Source organism: Triticum dicoccoides, chromosome 7B, assembly GCF_002162155.2.
Source record: "Triticum dicoccoides isolate Atlit2015 ecotype Zavitan chromosome 7B, WEW_v2.0, whole genome shotgun sequence".
NCBI classification, from domain to species: domain Eukaryota; kingdom Viridiplantae; phylum Streptophyta; class Magnoliopsida; order Poales; family Poaceae; genus Triticum; species Triticum dicoccoides.
In genome coordinates this window covers 747,923,109-747,943,568 of record NC_041393.1, presented here as the reverse complement: position 1 = coordinate 747,943,568, position 20,460 = coordinate 747,923,109, and the positions used below count along the sequence as shown (strand labels likewise).

The following is a 20,460-nucleotide window of genomic DNA, read 5'->3' as shown; positions in this document are numbered from 1 at the left end:
CATAAACGTGGTAACATGCAAAGCTTCATTTACTAGGTTATAGACTCATATTGCATTAGGGCATGTGATGTTACAGTAACTAGCTAAGTTAGTACAACTACCTCTCTGTTCATTAACTCATTGCCACATAACCAAATTTGCTGAGTTGGACTCGATGTTACTGCTGAAGTTACTCCCACTGTGGCTAGTCTAACCAAATTGGCCAATGCACAACCGGTGAACCACACACCAACGTCCAATTAATTAATGTGTGGCAGCAAATATGAACTAACTTAGATATGGTATACAACAGGCATCAATGAATGATCGACTACATCAGGCGATCAACAATAAAATGGATGATTTAAATTTCATTATCCGAATCAAGATGCTCTTTCACAACTAGTTAGCTAGTCTTTCTAGCAGATCTGATCAACAATAAAAAAGGATGATTAAAAATATATGACACGACCACAATCTTGAAGTCAACAAGTAGTCACATGATCAATCCCAGATCACAGCCCACCGCATAACCATAACAGACTTTTACTGGGTGTTGTCCCTCATCATCTTACCCTGCATTGATTCAGCAAAATGCTGGTGAGATAAATCAACTAAAACTACAGATCAAACAAAAACTCACCACAAAACTGCACACAATTTCCTGCACGCACTTGCCCTGTGTGCGTTGAGCCTCCTTTTGGCAAACCTTACGCCAAAACCAACCCCCCATGAAAACATAATGTAGAACTGACACGCTTCATCCATTTCTGCGACGAGTAATTTGAAACGGAGGGAGTATATAATTAGAAAGCCCAATGCAATCAACAATGTAATTCAGACATAGAAAAGATCAATTTGACACTATATTTTTTTATTGACACCACTGCATTTGTGGTCCCCAATTTATGTTTATGCTTTTCTGTCAGATCAATGGTTTGCAACCTAATAAATACTGGGAGAGCAAATCCGCATGATCATGAATATTGAACAGATTGCAGCAATTCAAGATCCTGAAAATTGCTGCGACAAAGACTTCAACATGGTTCAAAATTCGGGCCTAAAAGTCTATATACTCTAGCAACGATACACGGCCAACAGAAGTGTACTCCATCCTAGCCACATAGTTAATTTTCAATCCCCTTTTCGCCTTTATCAGCAGAATGCAGTACATGAAAAAATTCAGTTAATTAACATATGGGCATATACAGAAAAAATCAACTAAGAGATGGATAATATGGACCAGAATCGGTGAGATAGGAAATAGACAAATGTATAACGCTGAATCCAGGGGGGGCGTCGCTTTGGCTGCCACCATCGAGTTCTCCGGCACGGCATATTTCTGCATCGGTGATGCTGGGAGAAGCCTGCAACTCCAACGGCCTCACCACAGCCAAAGGGCCAGCTTCCAATACTCGCAGCCTGCAGATCGAGAAAACCAAAACAATCAAGAGCTTACGGGAGATTTGAGCGGGGTAGGTTGGGAGGGTGGGACTGCGTCGAGAATCAGGGGCAAATACATCACCTGAACGCTCTCGGCTCCAGACCTTCCATGGATTCCCGTGGGATGGATTTGGAGGAGGAAGGAGGTGTGCTACCACTGGCGTGGTTGAGTGTGTGCCAGGGTAAATCAAAGCCCACGTTTGCACATGGCTCCGTCCCCTCGCCACCGACTGCCTTCTGGACTCCGACGATCCCTCCGGAGAGAACTGTCGAGAAGGGCAGAGCAGCTGTGGACGATCCCGCCGATTGCCGTCGTGTTTGTGGAGAGAGACAGAGAGGGAAAGGGCAGAGCAGCTGTGCGGCGACGGCTTGGTCCAAGAGGGTTAGCGATAAGGTAAACGTTTTGAGCCGGCGCACCGGCGGAACCGTTCGGCCGGCGCGTGACACGCTGGCTTCACACGTCCACACAAAAAACGATCCCGCACTAGACGCGTGTTATTCTGGGCCTGCATGAACCGCTTTTCCCCTGAACCTTATCTCTTCCTTTTCCCCTCGTTCCTCCGGCCACACATCGCTGTAGCACTTTTTCTTCCACCTCCAGCCTAGCACTTGCTCTTCTCTATGAAAGACGGCGGAGGCGACAGCGATTGGTGTGGCTGATGCTGCAAGTGAGGCGGCCGCCGGCGGATTTGGGCACGAAGGTGCTGCAACCGTTGGGGCGTCAGAGCTGTAGCCACCTCGCCGGAGATGCTACCACCAGTCGCTGGTGGTGCCACAACCACTTGTCGGTGGAGCTGCATCCATTGGCGTCTGACGACGGCGAGCTGCAACCGTGCAATCGGTGCGGCGTGGCAGTGGCCGCCACATGTCTCTGACCATGGGAACGCCGCAGGTCTCCGACCATGGCACAACTCGAGTTCTTTTTGCTGGAACCATGCCATCTTTTTGCAGGAACCAGCTCTAAATTTTGCTACTAGTGTCTTCGGGTTTTGTTGGAACCAACCTCAGATTTTGCTCACATTTTTGTTTTTGCTGGAACCAGTGTACTAATTTGATACCACCGTCTTCGTATTTTGCTGCCATGTTCTTTTGCTGGAATCATTCTGTACCACATTTTGCTACAAGAGTTTTGGTTTTTTGCTACTACCGCACTATCATTTGTTACATCATTTATAATGAGGTTGCCGAACCCCGGCGACTGTGTTGTGCTACAACCGTTGTATTACCAGAGAAGCCCCGAGCTGGAAACAGAAGTTGGTTTTGCTGGAACCGGCAAACACAAAAGCTATAACCGGTGGTCGATTTTGCTGCAACCGTCTGTCATTTTTTTGTTACAACCGGTGATGTGTTTTGCGACTATAGGCAATATTTTTTGCTACATCCGTTCAACGTCGTTTTTTTACTGGTGGTCGTTGACCGCGCAATTCCGACAGCAAGCGTTGACGACGGGCGGCGGCGGTGGCGGTGCTACATCCATGGAGCGTCAATGGCAGGAGTTGCAACCGATCTAGGACGGATTTGCAATCAGGTTGAGGGGGAGCTGCATGAGGGGGGTTGTGAGGCGTCGAGTGCGAGCCGTAGAGGGGTCGTGGGGCGTCGGGTGCGAGCGGCGAGCGGTCGGCGGCCGGCGAGCGGCGCCCTAGCGGAGCTGCGCACAGAGGTGAAGGCGCATGGGCAGAGGGGCGGAGATGCGTGGGAAGAGGGGCGGAAGCGCGCACGCCAAAGGTTGAAGACGACTCAGGGAGGGAGGAGATGCCAGATCGGACGGCTTTTTTAAGTCAAATCGAATGGTTGAGGCTGGACCGGCGGAAAAACTGGGCCGACGCACCGGTGCCTAACACTGCCCTAGGGATAAGGTAGGGACTCACCAGATGCTGCTCTTGGGCGCCCCTATTTTTTCTCGCTTTAAGCGAGATAGGGAAGCCTCGCGTCGGGGGGAGCCCCACATGGGCCAGCCCAGCCACGCGGTAGGCCACGGCCTGTTTGTTTTTTCTGTTTATTATTCTCGTTTTCTGCTTCATTTCTATAATTTTCTTTATACTTTTTAAGAAATTTGAACAAGTATTTGAAAAATGTTAAATAAGTACTAAAAGGTCTGAACAAGTATTTTAAATAATGTTGAACAAGTATTTAAAAATGTTGATTAAATATTTGAAAAATATTGAATAAGTATTAAAAAACGTTGAAAAAGTATTTGAAAAATGTTGAATAAATAATAAAATTATTGAACGAGTATTCGAAAAATGTTGAATAAATATTAAAGATGCTGAATAAGTATTTGAAAAATAGTGAATAAGTATTAAAAAATGAGGAACAAGTATTTAAAAAAGTTGATAAAATTTGAAAAATGTTGAGCAGAATTAAAATGTTGAATAAGCATTCAGACAATGTTGTACATGTATAAAAAATGTTGACTACTTATTGAAAAAATATTTTTGATTAAATGAATATGTAGAGTGAAAACGAAAACAAACATAAGAAAAAAAACAAAAATAAAAAAATGGAGAAGAAAAAAGAAAACCAAACAAAAAACTGGAGAAGAAAATGTTTAAAATGTGGAGTGTGTTAAAATGTTTACAGTACTGGAGGATTAAGTATGTCGCGCCCTAGAGGATTTCATGAACATGGTACTAGCGGACTGGTTTGCAGTACTACATATCATCCTAGAGACATAGGATCAAATCGACCTACCTCCCTTTTTTCGTCCCATTTGTTTTAAAGTCGTGATTGGGCCGGCTCGGTACTGTACTGTACATCCTTGAGCGAAACATCTGATCGTCTCGTTTAAGGCGAGAAATAGCATTCGCGGATGCTCTTTCATGTGCTGTTTCCAAAAAGCAAGATGGGCCGCACAAAATACGCCTACACAGCTCATAGGCGTATCCCGAGCTTATTTGCATGAGTAGGCCTGCCACCCACTGACAGATTGCAGATCCCTAGGCCCAAATAGATGCCCCAGATACCGGCATGGATGAACGCATGGGCAGCCTTTTCGGCAAAGTTCAGCCCAAAATGAACCCATTTTCAAACACACACACACACACATACACACACACACACACACACACACACACACACACACACACACACAATGGCCCTCCTGCACGCCCGCACCCGGGGTGCCATGCTAGGCATCATACGCCCCGGTCAAAGGGCGCCATGCTGGTCAACACACACTTGCCACGTTGGTAGGGATTGGGTGCATGGCGCCCCAGGCCAGGGCGCCATGATCAGTAGCATGACGCCCCAGCCCATGGCGTCATGGCCCTGGAATCAATAAAACGGCCATCCCCCTCTATTTCCCTCCAAACCCTCTCTTTCCCCCCTTCCTTCAGCCAGGTCGCACCACTCATGCCCCCCCTAATGCCCACTAAATTTCGCGGGTCGGAGCTCCAAATCGATGATTTATCCTCCCCTTCGACCCCTCAAGGTATTCTCCCTCATTCCTCCTCTTTTCATTGGCTGAACTGTACGCATTGTCGCGATTTGGGGAAACCCTAGGTCATCCAATTTTGCAATTTTCATTGATGCATTTTGGTGTTTATGAATGTAGATGGCGAGGATCGTGAATGTACACCATGTGGACTTTGTCTCCTTTGAGAAGGGAGACACAGAGTATGATGACCCGAAGAAGAGGCCGGTAGTGATGTTGTTTCCCACAAGTCCTAGCATTGAGAAAGTTGTGGTTGAGCTTCGAAGAAGGTTGAATTGGATGGAAGAAAACGATGGAGTAGACTTAGTCGGAAGAATGTTGGGTATGGTCAACATATTCCTTAGAAGACAATGCCTCTTGACTCCGAGTTTCATTGGAAAGCATATAAGGAGAGTGTGTTGTCCTCACGAGATAAACCATTTGAGTTATTTGCCATAAAGGTTGTTCGTGCTCGGTTGCACATAGATTTGAACAGGTGTGCATCTTCATGTGATGTTAGAAGCCCAGTTTGAGATTGAACACATGTCAATCCGGATGTGCATGACACAACAATGAGCCAACCTCCAATGACCTAACCTTTGAGCTCCTAATAGACACGAAGATGGTGCAGTCGTCCAGATGCAGAGCGGTCACCGAGATGTAGCCATCGCAGTCATGGGTGAAGGGAGGTGGCACAGGGATTCTGTCCCAAATCCACCACCGTTGTGGCCTCCAGCAATAGCGCATGTCTGTCGCCGTCGGGGTAGCTGTATCGGTAGATAGTGTTATGTCATCTTGCTTATTGCCATACTCTATTTCTTGCAAACTTAATACCTTATGATGCATGTTGGATAACAGTTTTGGGGTCGAGTATATATTAGTAGTAGATGTAGTTGGATTAATGGTCTAGTTATTACATACGTAATGCCTATATGTGAAAGTGCGTTATATCGACTAGAGGGGGGGTGAATAGGCGATTTTTATGAATTCTTCACTGAGGAATTTGCTGGTGAGGAAATTCCTTAGCGAAGAACTACTTGCAGCGGAATAAGTACTCAGAAGTAAGCATAACAGAATACAAGCATGGTCATCACGATGAAATGAAGACTAGCACATAGTACAGAAAGCGTAATCACAGGATGACTCAAGATGAAGACAAACAGACTGAAGAAATTGAACTGAGGAATTTGAGAAAGTCTTCAGTCAAAGTCTTCAAGCACAGATATGAACAACATTCAACACAGTAATGAGGAAATGGAAGGGTTGAGGAAATAGAACCAGTTAGTTGGTGAAGACAATGATTTGGTAAACCAGTTCCAACTGCTGTCTCAGTTGTACGTCTGGTTGGAGCGGCTGAGTATTTAAACTCGAGGACACGCAGTCCCGGACACCTAGTCACTGAGCATGCAGCTCAGGACACCCAGTCCTCACCGTATTCTCCTTGAACTAAGGCCACGTAGACCTCGTCCAATCACTCGTGGTAAGTCTTCAGGTGACTTCCAAACCTTCACAGACTTGGTCACTCTGCGATCCACAATTCCTCTTGGATGCTCTAGACCATGACGCCTAGCCGTCTGGAAGAAGCACAGTCTTCAAAGGTAACAAGCGTCGGATCCACGCAGGATCAATTTCTTCAGTGATGCTCAATCACTTTGGGTTTGTGGGGGTTTGGTTTTGAGTTTTCTCACTTGATGATTTTCGCTCAAAGTCCTCGGAGGATGGGTTGCTCTCAAATGACAAGTGTCAAGTTCTCTCGGAGCAGCCAACCAACTAGTGGTTGTAGGGGGCGGCTATTTATAGTCTAGGGAGCAGCCCGACATGATAAGACATAAATGCCCTTCAATGATATGACCGTTAGGTGGATAGGATATTTGGGACAGCTGACGCGCAGCACAGCAACGGTCGGAAATTTGACTCTCAAATTCCTCAGGCCTATCATGTTCCTTACTGTGTAGGCAATTGGCACTGGCGAATTCCTAACTCCTCAGTCAGAGCAAAGTCCTCAGTGACCAGAAGAACTGCGTCTCTGTCACTAAAGAAATTGACTGAACTGTATGAGATTTCCAATGGCTTCACTCGAAGGGATTGGTAGGTGTAGGATTTTGAGTTGAGTATCACATGGAAATTTTTCTTTAGTATTTCCTCGACCCCCTTTAACAGTACGGTGTTTCCTATGACTCAAGAAAGAGAAAATGAAACTAAGAAAACAAAAGTCTTCACGCTTCATGTTCCTCAAATGAATACCAAGTCTTCAAGGTCACACCAATTTCTTCACTTTCAAAGTCTTCAGAAAGTCTTCAGAATATCAAAGTCTTCAGTCGAAGAACTTCATTTTTAGGGGTCGACTTTCTTTGTAAATATCAAACTCCTCATAGACTTATAGACCTGTGTACACTCACAAAAGCATTAGTCCCTTAACCTATAAGTCTTCAATACACCAAAATCACTAAGGGGCACTAGACGCACTTACAATCTCCCCCTTTTTGGTGATTGATGACAACATAGGTTAAGTTTTCAACGGGGATAAACATATGAAGTGTAAATGCTGATATTGAGGAATTTTATTGCCAGATATAGAAGAACTCCCCCTGAAGATGTGCATAGCGAGGAATTTGCGTTTGAGGCAATGCACATTTGAGAAGTTGAATCGTGGAGATCTCCCCCTATATCTTGTAATTCATACACGCATTTGATAGATAATTTGAGGAATTTGAAATGCATGATGAAATATGGTGCCTGATGTAATTCAGCATGCGTGCAATAATATTAACGAGGAATAAGCATGCAGAATAGCACAACAAAAGTATCAGATCATAGTGCATCAAAAGTCAGAGCACCATCCAAAAGTATTAGAGCACCATCGGGTTTAAGATTACAACTCGATCCAATAAAAGTTTCGGAAGAACGAGAGTTGTAACTTAGAAAAAAACGCCCTTTGTATAGACCCGCTTGAAGACTAACTCAGATTTCTCCCCCTTTGTCATCAAATGACCAAAAGGATCGAAACTGAGGAGTAACGCCCCTGAAGAATTTCAAGTTGATGGAGGAGCGCCAGCGTTGTCGGGGTTGTTTGTTGTAGCAGGGCCTGTCGCAGTGTCGTCCAAATCTTCATACTCATCAGTGTCACGCGATGAAGAATAAGAGCTGGCCACCAGTGGAGGAACTTTAACCCTCTTGAATTTCTTCGGAGGAGGTGCAGACCAGTCAAATTCTTCCTTAAGACCCATAGTCTTCAGTTCTTCAGCGCTATAAACATGAGTGAGAGCAGCCCAGGTGCGGTTGAGGGTTTCATGAAGGTAGTAGTGGTTCTTCTTCATTGCATTGTGTGTGGAGGTCATATTGTGAAGAATGGCACCAAACTGACGCTTTACCCATTTGTGATTGCGATCAACCTTCTGATGAAGACTGAGGAGTAACTCACGATCAGTCATCACCCTGGGTGCTGTGGCTTGAGGATTTTGCTTGGCTGAGGTATTTGCGACAGAGTCATGTGTAGCAGAGTCGTCATTGGTAGAGTAAGATGTAGCCAGGCGAAATTGACCATCCAATGGACGAATGCCTTCATCGATCACAGCAGCTGCCTTGCCTTTATCATCAGATGATGAAACTGTCCGTTTGAGGACTTCAATGGGAGGCAAGTAGCTACCATGGTTCAGAGTGTCAGCTTTGTAATTCAGTGAAGATCTTGCCCTGATAAATCTCATAATCCAAGGCGCATAGGGCTTTAGCTCGAATGGTGACATAGCAACATTTGCCAGAGTCCTTATGAAGAAATCATGGAAGTTGACGGGAACGCCATGAATGATGTTGAACAGCATGTTCTTCATGATGCCAACGACGTCTTCATCATTTGAGTCGTGGCCTTTGATAGGACTCATTGTCTTGGTCAGAATGCGATAGACAGTCCGAGGCACATAGAGCAATTCCTTGACGAGGAATTTGGTTCGTGGGGCCTGCCCTGGCTTCAAAGGCTTCATAAGCACTTGCATATAGTGATTTGTCAGTTCAGGGTCATTGTAGATGCAACGTGCACTGTCTTGGGGAGGATCAAGAGGAAGGACACGAAGCAATTCAGTTGCCGGTGCCTTGTAGTGAGTGTTTTCAGTCATCCAATCCAGCACCCATGAATTGACATCTTCAGCGTCTCCGGTGATATGCAGTGTAGCGTAGAATTTAAGAATGAGTTCTTCATTCCAATCATAGATGTCAGTGCTGAAATTGAGTAATCCTGCATCGTGAATAACACTGAGGACTGGCTCGAAGCATGGCAGAGATTCCATATCCACATGAGGAATATGTTCATGATCGAAGATTTTGTCTTTGTCAAACAGCACTGAGGAATAGAAGTTGGCTTGACTAGCAGTCCAGAAACGCCTCTTCCTTATGCGAGCAGAGTCATAGGGGTTGTAATGAGTGAACAATACATGCTCGGAAAAGAAGTCTTCAGCCTTGAACTTCTGTTTGTTTGAGAACGGATTCTTCGGCTTTGGCATAGGGGTGTCAGTGAGTTGCAGTACCACCTCAGGAATCATGAGCTCAGGTTCTTCAGGCTGAGGAATTTCTGGTTCCTCTTCTTGTGCAACTTGAGGATCAGCAGCAGCAGGTTCTTCAGCACTAGCGGCTGGAATATCTTCATGAACAGAGGGAGTGGGATGAGTTTCTTCAGAGCCCATCTGAACTGTTGTTGCCGGGGACTGAGGAATCTGTTGGATAGGTGTGAATGGAGGAGTATTGGGATGCTGACTTTCCCAAAAGTCATCATTCATCACAGGTGTGGTGCATCCAATATCCACATCTTCATCTTCAATTTCCTCAACACCAGCCTCTTCAGCTGTGAACTGAGGTAGAGGTGAGGAAATGACTGGCGTTGAAGGGATTACGTCCACTTCAATTTCTTCATCAAGCTGCTCTGACGTAGCAGCAGAATGATTTTCTTCATCAGATCCACTTGGGATCTTATAGTCTTCTCCATAAGGAATAATTTCCTTTGATGACATGGAGGAAATTGGAACAGCGTCAATAGGATTTTCAAAAGAGCTGGTCATTGGCTTCATTTTCTTCGCAGCCAAAGATTTTGACGCAGCTGATGCCTTCATTTTCTTCACTGCAGCTCGCTCTGCAGCCTTGGTCTTCTTCACCTCATAGGCAGATGGAAGAATTGGAGTTGGTGCAGGCACGGGAGGAGCTGAGGAATCTGGTTGATTTTCTTCAGGCGCAACTGATGCAGTTGCCCTGATCTCTTCAGTTTCTTCAGGCGCACCACTAGTGGATGCCCTGGCAATTTCTTCAGCGGCTGGAATGGAGTCATCAGCCCTGGAACTAGCATTTTCTTCAGCAAGCTAAAAGTCATCAGTGCTGGCATGTTCTTCAGCAGGCTAAGCAGAGACTGCAGCCTGAAGATTTTCTTGTTGCGATGGGGCTGCAACATTTGTGAATTTCTTCGTCAGATCGACGAATCTCACTTTGGCTCCTTGCCAATCAGCATAGTATGCATCGAAGTCTTTGCTGAGGGCTTGAATTTCAGACTGAGCCTTGAGAAGTTCCTCAGGTGTCATTCTGACAACATTTTTCTTCAGGAGCTTCTCCTTTCTGTATTGAGCTTTCTTTATCTCTCTTGCCTTCTCAAACTTCCATTTCTCTTGAGTGATGAAATGGGTCATCATGTGACTTTGACCAGGAGTCAGAGGAAGATCAGGCATTGGGGTGTTTGGATCCTTGTGCCAGAGATCAATGTAGTCGAGGATTTTCGTCGGATCCAAAAGCAGTGGCACAGATGTGCCTTTGGCTCTAGCGGCCTTCACTTGTCTATCTCTGATGATTTCTGCAAGTCATCATCAGAAGCTTCATCATCAGAGGGCACATGGAATGCGACCTGCTTCTTCCTTGGACTTGGCCGAGGACCGCGTCCAGCTGTTTCTTTAGTCTTCAACAGTGTGGGGCCTGATGAGGACATTGGTGCAGCTGAGGAACTTGCTGAGACACCAGAGGCAATTGAGAAACTAGTAGTCCTTTGACATGTAGCCAGATGCACAGGAGCTGAGGACTTTAAGGGAGCTGCTGAGGACTTTGGTGGAGCAGTGGCAGTGTGAGGAATTTGCCGTGAGGGCATTGCTGAGGAACTTGGCCGAGAGGGCGCTGTTGGTGAAGCACTTGGCTTACGAGCAGGCTTCTTTGGCATGGATTTCCTCGGTCTGACCGAAGCCTCAGTTGCAGCAGCAGCGGCAGAATCCTCATTGAATTTCTTCACAGCCTCCTTGGCTTGTCTTGCCAATTTGGCTTGGCGCTTAGCCCATTCATCAGGAAAGTCCTCACCACTCTTGATGCTGGTGGGATCAGCTACTTGGCCAGGTGCCAATGGAGCTCTTGGGCATGGAGGATTGAGGGCAAATTTCTTCATGTACTTTGGAGTCACATATCTGTATTCCCTCCATTCCCTTTCCCATCTCCGTTCAATCTTCTGTATATGCACCTTGCGCTGATTTTTGGTTTCTTTGCCAAATTTTGCTTCATCAGGTGTGCAATAGCCAGCATAGATTTCATCAGGGATCTCGAAAGCAGTCATGACCTCAGGCTTCTTTCCTCCTTTCTGCAGTCTCTTACCGTCTGCCATATTCTTCAGATGAGGAATTTGAACAATTGAACACTCTGATGAAGTATGCAGTTTTTCTTCGAGGAACGCTGCAAATGAGTTAAGTTGATGAGAACCTAGTGATTCAGCAGTGGACATGAGTACCTGTGAACAGAGTGTAGGTGCGAGGAATTTGGAGAGGTCATATGCGTTCTCAGAAGGTTTTTCGAAAAGAACAAGTTTTGAGGAATTTGACCAGATGAACCTTGAGGAATTTCACCAAGCGTTTTGTCTCAGGTTCCAGAGTTGTATAGATCGAAGATCCACACAATTAGGGAATCTTGAAGAAAATGATTGCTTAGAGAAATAGTTCAAGATCATATGATCCGTGAGGTGTTCATATGTGTGAAGATTTGAAGAATAAACACCTTTGAAGATTTTCAGGAAAGTTTGAGAATCAAAGTGAGTAATAAAAGTAACTTTTACTTACCCGAAGTGAAGAACACGACGAACTGAGAAGAACGGATGCGAAGTTCGTCAGGTTAGATCTCCCACGCCCTAACTTGGCAGAGGGAGACAGCTACGGCGGTGGAGGAGTGAAGATTTCCGCAACCGGCGCGAGTACGACGGCGACGAGGTCGAGGCAACGAAGCTCTTCCTCACCGGCGACGATGGAGTAGCAGCGGCACTAGGGTTTGAGAAGCTCGAGCGAGAGACAGCGATCGAGCGGAGTAAATGAAGTGAGGAAGGGGAGAGGGGTATTTATAGCCACGGTGAAAAACTGTTCGCCCGAAGATTTTGGGACGAACATGCCCCTGCCCTTTCTCCTTCGCGCGACATGTGTCACCCACGTACTGTGTAGATGAGATCATGTAAGATCGTGGGTGGATATAATAATGCATCGTGGGATGCGGAACGGTTTGAGCGGCAAAACCGAAAGTCTGGATAAGATTTGTTTTAAAGTTTCGTGCGCAATTTCTTCATCTGACAAGGACACAGTGAAGATTTTGAACGAGTTTCAATTATAACGCCCATGAAGAATTTGTGAATAGATTGGGTTGAGTATAGCATAGAGAGGGAAGGGTCTGATCATATTCACTTAGCAGAAAAAAGCAACATGAAGAAATAGCCATAAGTGAATGTTGTAGAGGACATAAACTCATATATATATATATATATATATATATATATATATATATATATATATATATATATATATATATATATATATATAGCCAATGAAGAAAAACGACGGAAACAGTGAAGATTTTGCAAAGTTGAAGAATTTGAAAAACTGAAGAATTTCAAAAATGAGGAAAAACTCAAATTCAAGATTTTCAACTTTTTGTGGTGGCGTGACCCACCGTATAAGAATGATGATTTAAGACACCGCGTACAATTGTCGTAGGGTTCTGAGAATCAAATTCTTCATTAATTTCTTCACATTTAGAGTGTTATTCTTCATTGATTGAAGAAAAACGTTGCTTCATGTGTTGCACATCTAAGTCATCAATTTTGCATAAGTGTTAGGATGTGTGTCCTTTTCAAAGAACATTCGAAGATTCTAAGATATTTAGCTCACACCGCAACTTGCTAAATCTCTTCTCATCCAAGGGCTTAGTGAAGATAGCAGCTAGCTGTTCTTCAGTCTTCATGTGCTCGATGGAGATGTCGCCCTTCAACACATGATCACGAAGAAAATGATGATGAATTTGAATGTGCTTTGTCTTCGAGTGCTGAACTGGGTTGTGAGCAATCTTAATGGCACTCTCATTGTCGCAGAGGAGAGGCACATTCTTCACGTTGACGCCATAGTCCTTGAGGGTTTGCTTCATCCAAAGCAGTTGAGCACAGCAAGAGCCAGCAGCAATGTATTCAGCTTCAGCAGTAGACAGTGATACACAGTTCTGTTTCTTCGAGGACCAACAGACCAAAGATCGTCCGAGGAAATGACAAGTGCCAGATGTTGACTTGCGGTCCACACGATCACCAGCATAGTCAGAGTCAGAATATCCAATGAGATCAAAAGCAGAGCCCTTGGGGTACCATAATCCTAGTGTTGGTGTGTGAGCTAGATATCAAAGAATATGCTTCACAGCCTTATGGTGTGATTCCTTCGGTGCAGCTTGAAATCGGGCACACATGCAAACACTAAGCATTATATCTAGCCTAGATGCACATAAGTACAATAAAGAACCAATCATGGAGCGGTATACCTTGTGATCGAAGTCAATACCATTTTCATTAGTGCATAGATGGCCATTTGTGGGCATAGGAATTTTGACGCCTTTGCAATCTTGCATGCCGAATTTCCTCAGTACATCTTTGAGGTATTTCTCCTGAGATATATGAATATGCCATTGCGCTGCTGACGAATTTGAAGACCTAAGAAGAATTTCAACTCTCCCATCATAGACATTTGATATTCTTCACTCATCATATAGGCAAATTCATCACTATAACGTTGGTCAGTACAGCCAAAGATAATATCATCAACATATATTTGGCACACAAACAGTTCACCATCATAAGATTTAGTAAAAAGAGTAGGGTCGAGTGAACCGGCTGTGAAGCCATTCTTCAAGAAGAATTCCTTCAATGTATCATACCACGCCCGAGGGGCTTGCTTGAGGCCATAGAGGGCCTTACTAAGTCTGAAGACTTTGTCAGGATTCTTTGGATCTTCAAAACCTGGGGGTTGAGAAACATATACTTCTTCCTCAAGCTTACCATTGAGGAATGCACTTTTCACATCCATTTGATATAAGATGATATCATGATGGTTAGCATAAGCAAGTAATATGCGAATAGCCTCAAGTCTAGCAACAGGTGCAAAAGTTTCATCGAAATCAATTCCTTCCACCTGTGTGTAGCCTTGAGCTACTAGTCATGCCTTATTCCTCACCACAAGGCCATTTTCATCTTGCTTGTTGCGATAGATGCACTTTGTGCCAATGATATTATGCTTGAGAGGATCTGGATGGTTGACCAGTTCCCAAACATTATTGAGCTCGAACTGATGTAATTCTTCTTGCATAGCCTGAATCCACTCCGGCTCCAGAAATGCTTCATCTACCTTAGTGGGCTCTGTGATAGAGACAAAAGCATAGTGCCCACAAAAGTTAGATAAATGTGAAGCTTTTGAGCGTGTGAGAGGACCTGGTGCGCTAATGTCATCGATGATCTTCTCCACTTGCACTTCTTTTGCAACGCGAGGATGAGCTGGTTGTCGCTGAGGAATTTGATCAGCATTTTCTTCAGCACCATTTTCCTCATCATTTTCTTCAGGTGCATCAGCTCGACGTTCTTCATGAACAGGAATGAATTCTTCAGCAGATTCTTCAGTAGGAATGACATCCTCAGTTGCCTTGAATTTGATGGAATCCTCAGGTGCTGGTTCATCTAACACAGAGGGTAGGTGCTCTCTTTGCGAGCCATTAGTTTCATCGAACCGCACATCTACAGTGTCAACAATCTTGTGAAGAACAATGTTGAAGACTCTGTAGGTGTGCGAGTCCTTTCCGTAACCGAGCATAAAACATTCATGTGCTTTCGGTGCAAATTTAGAGTTGTGGTGAGGATCTCTAATCCAACATTTAGCACCGAAGACTTTGAAATAACTCACATTGAGTTTCTTGTCAGTGAGGAGTTCATAGGCCGTCTTCTTGAAGAATTTGTGAAGATATACTCTGTTGATGATGTGGCACACAGTATCAATTGCATCAATCCAAAAATGCTGAGGCGTTTTGTATTCATCAAGCATAGTGCGAGCCATCTCAACAAGAGTTCTGTTCTTGCGCTCCACGACCCATTTTGCTGAGGAGTATAGGGAGCAGATAACTCATGAGTAATACCAAGTTCATCAAGATAGGCATCAAGACCGGAATTCTTGAACTCAGTTCCATTGTCACTTCTGATGTGCTTGATCTTCACACCAAAGTTGGTTGAAGCCCTCGAGGAAAATCGTTTGAAGACTTCCTGCACTTCATGTTTGTAAGTAACAATGTGTACCCATGTATATCGAGAATAATCATCAACAATGACAAAACTATATAGAGATGCATCATTAGTGACTGCCGAGTAATGATTAGGTCCGAAGAGGTCCATGTGAAGCAATTCGAATGGATGAGTAGTGGTCATGATAGTCTTCGCTGGATGCTTGGCCTTGGTCATTTTTCCAGCTTCACAGGCTCCGCACAAGTGATCCTTGAGGAATTTGACATTCTCAATGCCAATGACATGCTTCTTCTTCGCAAGCGTGTGCAAATTCCTCATGCCTGCATGACCAAGTCGTCGATGCCATAGACAGCCTTCTGAAGCTTTTGCAAGTAGACACACGGCTGGTTGTGGTCCTGTAGAGAAATCAACAATATACAAATCTCCTCTCCTAAAGCCTTCGAAGACTTTGGAATTGTCAGCTTCCATAATCACAACACAGCGATACTTGCCAAAGACAACAACCATATCAAGATCACAAAGCATTGAGACTGGCATGAGGTTGTATCCTAAGGACTCAACAAGCATGACTTTGTCCATGTGTTTATCCTTAGAGATTGCAACCTTACCAAGACCCAATACTTGACTTTTGCCTTTGTCAGCAAAGATGATATGCTTCAGATGTGACGGTGATAAGGGAGCATCCATCAATAGATTCTTGTCACCAGTCATGTGATTTGTACATCCACTATCGAGGACCCATTCAGTAGTTTTGGGTTGATCATCCTGCAGATGAATTAGTGTAACTTACAATCTCATATGCTTTCAGTGAAGAATATGATGTCAAGTTCATCAGATGAATTTCATCAAGCAGTAAACAGATATAGCAGTATGAGGACGTGTGAAATGAAAGTTCATTTCATCATGATTCGCATGCGTCCTTTCAGGCAGTTTCGTCAGGTCCCCAGCAAATTCTTCAGACATTAAAGCACGTCTGGAGACCTGACCCTGCAGAAGAGATTAGTTCTTTTTCTTTACCACTCACATCTGAAGGGGTGGCAAAGAGTTCATCATTCTGCGAGCACCATACGAGAATGGTGGCAAAGATGCCAAACCATTTCGTTTCACATAAGAGGGGTTAGGGTAAGCATATGAATAAGCAGAGAAATTCTTCGAGGACTTATGAACATAATGGTTTGAAGAATAATGCACATATTCATAGCCCTTAGCTCTACCCTGTGACACAGAGTTGTTAGCACGATGATAATCATATGAGGACTTTGATCCTTTTGAGGAATTTGATCCATGTGAGGAATTTGGTCCGTATGAGGACTTGGATCCATATGAAGAATTTGGTCCATATGAAGAATTTGATCCATATGAAGAATTTGATCTGGGGTTCCTGTTCTTCACTGGTGGTGTCATGAGGACATTCACCTGAAGACTTTCAAGGCACTTCTGTGGAACACAGATTTTCTTCATAGGAGGACCGTTCCTGCAGTTAGTGCCAACATATCTAGCAAATACTTCACCATTCTGATTTTTGAACAGTTTATAGTTGGAGTCAAATGACTCATCAGAAGAATGAGGAGATTCACATGTAAAGCCAGATAAGTTAGATGGATCAACTGGAGGTCCCTTTGCAGCAACCCATGAGGTTTTGGGGTACTGCTCGGGCTTCCAATATGTTCCATCAGCATTGAGTTTCCTCTCAAAGGCAATACCCTCTTTCCTAGGGTTTCTGTTGAGGATCTGCTTTTTAAGCACATCACAGAGAGTCTGATGCCCTTTGAGGCTTTTGTACATGCCTGTCATGTACAATTCCTTCAGCCCTGCATTGTCAGTGATACTAGCAATGTCCTCAGATGAGGAATTAGTGATAGCAGAGGCAGATGAAGAATTTGTAACAGTTGAAGCATTTGAACATTCAGGTGAAGAATTAGCAGATTCACGTTCAATGCACTTTAAGCATGGAGGAACAAATTCTTCCTGAGAAGCGCTGATTTGTTGAGAAAGTAATGAATCGCGCTCCTTCTGAAGATCTTCATAACACACTCTTAGCTTTTCAAGATCTTGCTTTCTTTGAAGAGATTCAGAAGAAAGCTTCTCATGATCAGTCAAGAGGGTATTATGTTGATTTTGAAGGGTGTCAAACTTGGCGTGAATTCTCTGAAGACATTCACCCAATGCTTTTGACTGATCCATTTCTTTATGCAACATATCATCACTTTTGTCTAGCATGTTTCGAACTTGTTCCAAAGCCGTTTGTTGTTTAGTGGCAATGCAAACAAGTTTGGTGTAACAAGATTCAATATCATCATCAGATTCATCATTATCAGATTCATCGTCACAAAACTCGGATGAGGAACATTCGGTTACCTCAGCACCGTTTGCCATGAGAGATGATGCATAAGATGATGATTCTAGCTCGAAAGTCATTGTTTTCAGAGATTCCTTGAAGTCCTCAAATCAGGGATCATGACGGGTTCTATGACCTTCATAAACATCAGAGATTCGGTCCCAGATAAGCTTCGAATTGCCAAGATGCATAATGCGCCCGAATTGATCTCTGGATAGGCAGAAACAGATGATATCCTTCGCCATGATGTCAAGTCGAGTGTACTTGCGAATATCATCAGCGTTCGCCATCTTGCATAGATCATTAAGACCAATCTCAGTGACGGTCCACAGCTCGCTATTCATTGCCATGAGGCATTTCCTCATCATGGCCTTCCACTTGGGATAGTCATGACCGTCAAAGATAGGACATGTCACTTTCTTCATACCTGTGGTCGACATAACTAAAACTCCAGGCGGTTAAACCAAAATCACACAGAACAAGGGAGTACCTTGCTCTGATACCAATTGAAAGTGCGTTATATCGACTAGAGGGGGGTGAATAGGCGATTTTTATGAATTCTTCACTGAGGAATTTGCTGGTGAGGAAATTCCTTAGCGAAGAACTACTTGCAGCAGAATAAGTACTCAGAAGTAAGCATAACAGAATACAAGCATGGTCATCATGATGAAATGAAGACTAGCACAGAGTACAGAAAGTGTAATCACAGGATAATTCAAGATGAAGACAAACAGACTGAAGAAATTGAACTGAGGAATTTGAGAAAGTCTTCAGTCAAAGTCTTCAAGCACAGATATGAACAACATTCAACACAGTAATGAGGAAATGGAAGGGTTGAGGAAATAGAACCAGTTAGTTGGTGAAGACAATGATTTGGTAAACCAGTTCCAACTGCTGTCTCAGTTGTACGTCTGGTTGGAGCGGCTAAGTATTTAAACTCGAGGACATGCAGTCCCGGACACCCAGTCACTGAGCACGCAGCTCAGGACACCCAGTCCTCACTGTATTCTCCTTGAACTAAGGCCACACAGACCTCATCCAATCACTCGTGGTAAGTCTTCAGGTGACTTCCAAACCTTCACAGACTTGGTCACTCGGCGATCCACAATTCCTCTTGGATGCTCTAGACCATGACGCCTAACCGTCTGGAAGAAGCACAGTCTTCAAAGGTAACAAGCGTCGGATCCACGCAGGATCAATTTCTTCAGTGATGCTCAATCACTTTGGGTTTGTGGGGGTTTGGTTTTGAGTTTTCCTCACTTGATGATTTTCGCTCAAAGTCCTCGGAGGATGGGTTGCTCTCAAATGACAAGTGTCAAGTTCTCTCGGAGCAGCCAACCAACTAGTGGTTGTAGGGGGCGGCTATTTATAGCCTAGGGAGCAGCCCGACATGATAAGACATAAATGCCCTTCAATGATATGACCGTTAGGTGGATAGGATATTTGGGACAGCTGGCGCGCAACACAGCAACGGTCGGAAATTTGACTCTCAAATTCCTCAGGGCTATCATGTTCCATACTGTGTAGGCAATTCGCACTGGCGAATTCCTAACTCCTCAGTCAGAGCAAAGTCCTCAGTGACCAGAAGAACTGCGTCTCTGTCACTGAAGAAATTGACTGAACTGTATGAGATTTCCAATGGCTTCACTCGAAGGGATTGGTAGGTGTAGGATTTTGAGTTGAGCATCACATGGAAATTTTTCCTTAGTATTTCCTCGACCCCCTTTAACAGTACGGTGTTTCCTATAACTCAAGAAAGAGAAAATGAAACTACGAAAACAAAAGTCTTCACGCTTCATGTTCCTCAAATGAATACCAAGTCTTCAAGGTCACACCAATTTCTTCACTTTCAAAGTATTCAGAAAGTCTTCAGAATATCAAAGTCTTCAGTCGAAGAACTTCTGTTTTAGGGGTCGACTTTCTCTGTAAATATCAAACTCCTCATAGACTTATAGACCTGTGTACACTCACAAACGCATTAGTCCCTTAACCTATAAGTCTTCAATACACCAAAATCACTAAGGGGCACTAGATGCACTTACAATATGAGATTATGCCATAAATGATCATAATCATGAATATTACAATCCATTCAATTGCTCAAATGTAGTTTTGCTACTTGTTGTTTCTGAGAGATGTCACTAGTGAACTTATGGTCCCCAGGTCTATTCCACATTACTTTAAATTCTTCTACCCATTTTGCTCTTTTTATGTGCCGTGCTATTTTACCACTATCTATCTCTACTATTCTCTTTAAATCATGTAACTAGCAGGACAAGGGGCTCGACAACTCTCTTGCCACGTTGGGTTCATGTTTGTATGTTGTTTTTGTGCAGGTGCTATTTACCTTGTTAGCTTGGAAGTTTCCTACAAGATTGATAACCTTGGTTCTCTAACTGAGGGAAATACTTTGATGTTGTTCCACTTCACCCTTCTTCTTTGGGAGAATCCCAACAACTCCTGCAGGAGTCACCACATACCTCAATGCAATTATGCAAAAAAAGCGATTTAAAACCTTGTTCATCTCTAACACAACGTTGTTTGCTATGATGGAACAGGAATATACAACCTTTAGGGACTTAATTATCAAACTTTTTAGTTCTCCGTGACACCACACTCTCAGATGTCTATCAATGTATAAATTGAATGCTATGCATTATTTTTTCTTGTGAAGTCAGATTATGAATTTTGCACTAATAAGGTAATTTTTACAGGGATTCCATGAATCCTAGGCATCCTCGAAAGGCCTCCCATGCCGCACCT

At 43.9% G+C, this 20,460-nt stretch overlaps 1 long non-coding RNA gene across 1 annotated transcript; it reads right to left on the bottom strand.

Annotated features, from left to right (window-relative positions):
* Nucleotides 1-312: 312 nt before the first annotated feature.
* On the bottom strand, nucleotides 313-1,781 carry LOC119341731. Its single transcript, XR_005165252.1, has 3 exons — nucleotides 1,505-1,781; nucleotides 654-1,401; nucleotides 313-555 (listed from the first exon to the last, which is right to left on the bottom strand). It is a non-coding gene; the product is annotated as an uncharacterized LOC119341731 (long non-coding RNA).
* Between the last annotated feature and the right edge of the window lie 18,679 nt (nucleotides 1,782-20,460).